Raw genomic sequence first — 7,839 nt, forward strand, 5'->3', positions numbered from 1 at the left:
GAAGATATGCATGAATTGGCATACCTGCAGGAGTGATCTTGATCTTTCACCGTGAGGGCCAGGTTTCGCCCCTCCTAATAGATGAGGACACGGATGTCAGACACACCACCACCATTTGGCTTCCTTCTACCCTGTTGTGGGCCATCTTCTCTTTTAAAGAGAAAAAGGTAGGGCATGTGTGACATGATAGTGAGTGGCACATTTATTAGTACGGGCGCAAGTAGGGAAAAGGTGGAAAGATGTACCAAGGAATTGAGGAAGCATTATTGCGGGCTTGCAGGATTAATGGTGTGAGTGGCTGAGAAGGTGTGAGGGAAGATGATGTAGGAAATAGCGAGAGTGGTGGGAGATGTGCCTTGGTGGGAGATGGGTGCGGTGGCAGAAATAGAGTGTGAGGTGACAAAGAATGACATTATCCCAGTGAAGTGAAGAAAGTCATTGACCTTCTGCTTTGCTGGCTGTTCCTATGCACGCTGGAGATGGCACCATTGACCCATGAAGCAATGTCAGACTAAGCTAGCATAGTCTCCTCTGCCGGGTTTGCTGAAAGAGAAATTTTCACCTTTTCACCACCCTGTCGACCAAGACCTCCAGTCCTTGTTGGAAAATTGCAGTGTTATCTTCCCCTTTCTCCAACACTGCAACTCTGTCCATCGCCAAGTCGGGGCACCTTCAGAGTGCCATTGCTCATCTGGGTCCACTGTCGCACTTTAAAGAATGCATTGGTGCAAGGGACGCAGGTGTTTTGGTTGAATATCCACTGAATGGTGGATTGTTCTGGAAAGGATGCATGGGAAGATGAGGCAGAAATCAGATGTGAGAGATGACCATCATCCTCTGGTAGGCAATAATGTGGGATGAGTTTGGTAAGATAGGGTGAGAGAACCTGCTAAGACCTGTGGCAAAAACTCACTCAGAAAACTTGGTTCAACACCATCATAGTCAAAAATATGTTGAAGTTAGCCCTATGCTTTTTCTGTTTCCATAAAGGCTGTTAATGAACTAATATTGCTTTGTTTGGCTAGGTGTTTTGTCCTGCTCTCTCTGCCTTTTCTAAAACTGAAAGTAGTTTTCAAATCTGCAATTATGTATTAAATCCCTATTAAGTGGAATATTTATCAAATGTTTACCAAAATATAGTTAACGATGCCTCAAAATACAGGTATTTGCACAAGTTATATCAATTAGAAATTAATAAATGGCAAATTCTGAATTCAATTCTCAACTTTGTAGGTTCTATGTGAAAATGCAGCATCTGCCCAGTGTAAATCCATTCGAAATAGACTGACATGAAGACAGTTATATTTGTTGAGGCAGCATGTATTTCTATCTTGTAAAGGTTACTAATCATAACCATTATTGTTAATTTCAAATGCATGAGAGGGAAGTGAGGGAAATGATTGCTGGGCCTCTTGTTGAGATATTTGTATCATCGATAGCCACAGATGAGGTGCTGGAAGACTGGAGGTTGCCTAACATGGTGCCATTATTAAAGAAAAGTGGTAAGGAAAAGCCAGTGAACTATAGACTGGTGAGCCTGACATCAGTGGTGGGCAATTTGTTGGAGGGAATCCTGAGGGACAGGATTTACATGCATTTGGAAAGGCAAGGACTGATTAGGGATAGTCAACATGGCTTTGTGTGTGGGAAATCATTTCTCATTAACTTAATTGAGTTTTTTGAAAAAAGAACAAAGAGGATTGATGAAATCAGAGCAGTGGACTCGATCAATATGGACATCAGAAAGGCGTTTGGCAAGGTTCCTCATGGTAGACTGGTTAGCAAGGGAGAACTAGCCATATGGATACAGAACTGGCAGGAAGGTAGAAGACAGAGGGTGGTGATGGAGGGTTACTTTTCAGACTGGAAGCCTGTGACCAGCGGTGTGCCACAAGGATCGGTGCTGGGTGCACTGCTTTTTGTCCTTTACATAAATGACTTCAATGTGAATATAGGAGGGATGGTTAGTAAGTTTGCAGATGACACCTAAATTGGAAGTGTAGCGGACAGCAAAGGTTACCTCAGAGTACAACAGAATCTTGATCAGATGGCCCAATGGGCCGAGGAGTGGTAGATGGAGATTAATTTAGATAAATGTGAGCTACTGCATTTTAGAAAGGAAAATCAGGGCAGGACATATACGTTTACTGGTAACGTCCTGGGAAGTGTTGCTGAACAAAGAGACCTTGGAGTGCGGGTTGATAGTGGAGTCGCAGGTAGACAGGGTAGAGAAGAAAGTGTTTGGCATGCTTGCCTAATCCTACAGACTAAAATTCTACCATACTTTTCAATAATTCGTTTTGGGTAAGTCTATAATTAATTTACATTTTGTACAAAATGGTAGGACTCAACAATATTAAAGGTAAAGGAAATAATTTATTAATGAGTCTGCAGTCTTTGGCCTAATTATAAATAATATATTGATATATGAGTTTTTAATATTAGTGAAACAAATTTAAACTATGGCTGATTGAAGTCACATTGTTGTTTTTTTTCATTTACTTGGACTTCTTTTTAAAAAGACTCACACTTTATACAGGGTCCATCCAACCATACGATGTCCCAAAATATTTTATAACCAATTAAGTAACTTATAAGTTTAGCTATTCTTGTAAAGCAGGAAGCACATCAAGCATTATGCTGAGGACCACGCAGTCTGTTTTTCTGATATTGATTGAGTGATAGATATTGACTCAGAAACTAGTGATAATTCCCTACTCTTCTTCAAAGGAATGCAGTAGAAATTTTCCAGGTATCCAAGAGGACAAACTTTCTTGGTTTGCCACTTCATCCAAAAGACTTCCAACAGTGAGCCACTCCCTCAATACTGCATTCTGTCAGCTGTTATTTTTCTGTTGAAATCCTGGAGTGGGAATTGAACCCACAGTCCTGACTCAGAGGTGAGAGTTCAGACAACTGAGCCATGGCTAACCATTATGTAATTTCTAAAACCACTTTATAGTTATAATTCTATACTTTATACAATGCAGGTGTATACTTTATATAATATAATTACAGCAGTAATCATCACTGAATGCTACTGTTTATGAGTTTGAACAAAAACTTCTGATACAATTATTGTTGATATTTCCACTTTTTTCCTCAAATTTTAACCACTCCCTCAAAAATGAGGGGCTAGATATTACAGGGTTGGGTTTGGATCCACTTGCCTCCCAGACGATAGGCATCAGTCAGCTGACTGATCACAACAAAATGCTCCACTTAGAGCCAAAACTCATTGTGGAAAGGCTGAAATGCTAGAGATTGGGACAATTTCCCCTACCACCCGCTACAACTAATAAAAGGGAAGCAGTGGATGTGATATATTTGGACTTTCAGAAGGCATTTTAATGGGTATCAACATTAGACTACTTAATAAGAGTAGTGTTGGGGTAGCACATCAACATGGATAGAGGACTGGCTAACTAATAGAAGATAGAGAGTTGGGAATAGGGGGCATTTTGCGGATGGCTAGTGGTGTGCCACAGGGATCAGTGCTGGGGCACAATTATTTATAACATGTATTAAGGACTTGGATGAGGACAGTGGATTTACTATGGATGACACAAAATAGGTGAGAAGGGTATTCAAATATTGTTGGAATATACAAGAATGAAAGGCAACATTATTGAAACATACAAGATTCTTACGGGATATAAACTGAAAGAACTGCGAATGCTGGAAATCAGAAACAAAAGAAAATTGCTGGAAATGCTCAGCAGGTCTGACAACATCTGTGGAGAGAAATCAGAGGTAATGTTTTGGGTCCAGTGACTTTTCCTCAGAATCTCCTCCAATCTTGTGTACTCTATTCATTGCACCCAGTGTGGCCTACTCTACTTTGGAGAAACCAAACGCAGAAACCACTTTGCAGAACACCCCCGGTCCATTTGCAAGCATGACCTTGACCTTCCTGTAGCTGGTCATTTTAATACAGCATCTTTTCCTGCCATGCCCACTTGTCTGTCCTCGGCATGGTGCAGTGTTCCAGTGAATCACAACGCAAACTGGAGGAACAACGTATCATCTTCAGACTAGTCACTTTATAGCCTTCTGGGCTCAATATTGAATTCAACATATTCAAATTGTGAACCAATTCCTTCTCTTTCTTTTAGCTTTGTTTGTTACTTTGTCCATCACCATATCCTCTCTCACCTCATGTCACTCCAGTGGGACTGTCCATTCTTTCAAGTCTGGCAGTTAGACACATCGTTGTTTAACCATTCTCACATTCCAATCACTTAATCTGAACTATCAGCATCCTTTCTCCCCAGCATTCCAAATCCCCATACCCAACTATTGCATAAATGCTGCCCCTTTCACACTTCACTTCAGCTCTGATGAAGAACCATCTAGACTCAAAACATTAGCTTGCTGCCTGGCCCACTGTGATCTCCAGCATTTTTTGTTTTCAGTAGATGTGGAAAGATTTTTTTTTCCCTTGTGGAAGGGTCTAGGACAAGAAGCCATAGTCTCAGGATAAGGAGTTGCACATTTAAGACAAAGGTGAGGAGGAATTTCTGCTCGCTGAGGTCAGTGAGTGTGTGGAATTCTTAACCACAGAGGGCTATTGAAGCTGGGTTAAAAGTAGATTCAAGGCTGAGATAGATTTTTAATCAGTAAGGGAATCAAGTGCTATGGCAAAAAGGCAGGAAAGTGGAGTTGAGGATTATGAGATCAGCAATGATTTCATTAAATGGCAGAGCAGATTTCATTGGCCATACGGCCTCCTTCTGCTTCTATACCTTTTGGTTTTATAGACTGACTGGATATAAAGTCCAATCCTCTGCAGCTGTAAACACAATTGATCTGAATAACATATTTATATGTTATATTGGCTGCCAATTTTGGAGCATTCCTGCAATTCATTAGGGGCATCAGCTCAGGGTGAATGGGGAGGTGGCAGACTAGCCACCTGCCCCATATCACATGCCCACCTGCCAAAAATACTCCTGGTGGGGACATAAAATATCTAGCCAGAGGTCTACAGAAGAGAGAGCTTTGTGGCTGACTTTGAAGCCTTCCATATTCACTACAACATTCACTTCCTTCAATTGCCTCTCCTGGAGTACTGTGTCCAGTTCTGGTCTCCCTATTATAAGAAGGAAATTATGAAGTTGGAAAGGGGTTCAGAAGAGATTTACCAGGATGTTACAGGGAATGGAGGGTTTGAGTTATAAGGAGAGGCTGGATAGATTGGGACTTTTTTCACTTGAGTGTAGAAGGTTGAGAGGTGACCTTATAGAGGTTTATAAAATCATGAGGGTTAGTGGTAGGTGTCTCCCTAGGATGCGGGATTTCAAGACTAGGGGGGCATATTTTAAGGTGAAGGGTGAAATATTTAAAAAAAACATGAGGTGCAATTTTTTTTGTGTGGAATGAACTTCCAGAGGAACTGGTGGATGTGAGTACAGTTACAATGTTTAAAAAACATTTAGATAAATACATGAATAAGAAATTTTGAAGGGATATGGGCCAAATGTAGGCAGGTGGGACTAGTTTAGTTTAGGATTATGGACAGCATGGACTGGTTGTACTGAAGGGTCTGTTTCTGTGCTGTATGACTGTATAACTCCCTCCGCACTTCCCACTGCCTTGGGAAAGCAGCCAGTATAATCAAAGATATGTCCCATCTGTTTATACTCTCTTCCACCCTTTTCAATCGGGCAGAAGATACAGAAGTTTGAAAACACATACCAACAGATTCATGAACAGCTTCTTCCCTGCCATTATTAGACTTATGAATGAACGTCTCATATATTAAAGCTGATCCTTCTCAGCACCTTCTCTGGCTGTAACACTATACACTGCAGCCTGATCTATTACCCTGATGTAATTATGTAAGGTATGATTTGTCTGGATAGCATGTGAAACAATACATTTCACTGTGTCTTGGTACATGTGATAATAATAAATCAAATCAAAAAACATAACTTTACATTTTCTCTGAGAGGCCTGAATACATGCACGATCAGGTTCAGGAACAGCTTCTTTCTGGCTGTTATCAGGCTGTTGAATGGACTCAAGCCTCAAACGATGTAACCTGTATGCCTCTAAATCTTATTGATCTGTACATCCTTCGTTTGCTGTGATCTGCCTGTACCACTCGTAAACAAAGCTTTTCATTGTATTTCAGTACACACGACAATAAAATCAAAACCAAATCGAATATTATGAAAATGGTGCTATCATCATGATTCTGCATGCCATCAACACCTGCTCCTACAATAGCAGGCATCTGGTGGAGTTTATATTCAATTCATGACTCGGAAGTATAAGGCTAGTCTCAGAAATGGTGACTATGAAACTATCGTCAATTGTTATAAAAATCCATATGTTCATGAATGCCATCTTTACCCAGAAAGAAATCAGCTGTCTTTACCTGGTCTGGTCTACATGGATGCTGGATGCACAAAAATATGATTGACCCTTAACCATCGTCTAAAGTGGCCCAGTAAGCCACTCAGTTCTAGAGAAATTAGAGACAGTCAACAAAGGCTGGCCTTGCCAGCAACACCTGTAAAAGAGTACAGAAAAAAAACTCTTGTTTAGTTGTGTTGAGCATCCTCTTAAAGTAAATCTATACTTTGCTGAATCTTTTTAATATGTGTACATGACTCACATTCTTCTATAACTGAAGTATTTGTCTATACTTCTTGAATTGGGAAAGTTAATTTTAATTTTTTTCAAGGATTGTTGATTTTGACATTACTTTTGTACCTTAGATAATGACAAATTTAAACTCGATTGTAAAATAAGCATTCTTAAACAAAGGAGCTCAGTTCAGGTTCCATGTATATACCATGCATCCATAGTGTGTCTTTGCTACTTTGCACTCTTTTGATGATGTTTATCCTCATATCCAGCAAAATATTAAAATATGTTTGAATACCAAAATTGTTATTGTAGCTTGTATTATTGCTTCCCCCTATAAAGTTACAAACATGTTATCAACATGATAAATGCATATGCACTCAGAAAATGACTAGAGGTTTCTATAAAATTTCCACATATTTCTTTACTTTCTGATAAAAGAATCACTGAAATTCTAATTTGAAATTTCACAAATTTCTTGTTAACTTTCTGTGCTGCAATTTATGTTGACTTCTACCTATAGCACGCGAACTGCAGTGGTTCAGGAAGACAGTTCACCTTCTCAAGGGCAATTATGGATGGGCAATAAATGCTGGCCAGGCCAGCAATCCCCAAGTCCCATGAGTGAATTAAAAAAAAACTTGAAATCATTGCAGATTCCTTGCTTGCGAATATGTTCTGAAATCTTCCATCAGTTAGTAATTAATTTAGTATTATTCTTTTTATTTCCTCAGTGAACATCTTCATCAACACTAGCATTTACATATGTGGTTCAATAGTGAAGTTTGTTTCACAACATTCCTGTGAAGTACCTTGGAATGTTTTACTCCATTAAATGGGCAATATAAGTGCATGTTGTTGTTTTATTATTCTACAAGTCTTTCATCTTACTTTTCTTCCTTCTTTCCGCCCATTGTGATAATAATTAAAACAATTTATTCTTGTTTATCCTCATTTTTTTTCATTCCATCACCTATTTACTGGTTGAGACATTTGAATTTTATTTGCTAGCAAAGACATGTTTAAAATGTAGCAACAGTCACATAATGTTTCACTGAATTTTCATTGAAAACTTTTCATTGCTTCTTATGGTTCAAACATTGGTTTTTGTAAAGAGTTAGTAGGAACTGCAGATGCTGGAGAATCTGAGATAACAAGGTGTAGAGCTGGATGAACACAGCAGGCCAAGCAGCATGAGAGGAGCAGGAAGGCTGACGTTTCAGGCCTCGACCCTTCTTCAGAAAA

Source organism: Rhincodon typus, chromosome 6, assembly GCF_021869965.1.
Source record: "Rhincodon typus isolate 14 chromosome 6, sRhiTyp1.1, whole genome shotgun sequence".
Taxonomy (NCBI): Eukaryota; Metazoa; Chordata; class Chondrichthyes; order Orectolobiformes; family Rhincodontidae; genus Rhincodon; species Rhincodon typus.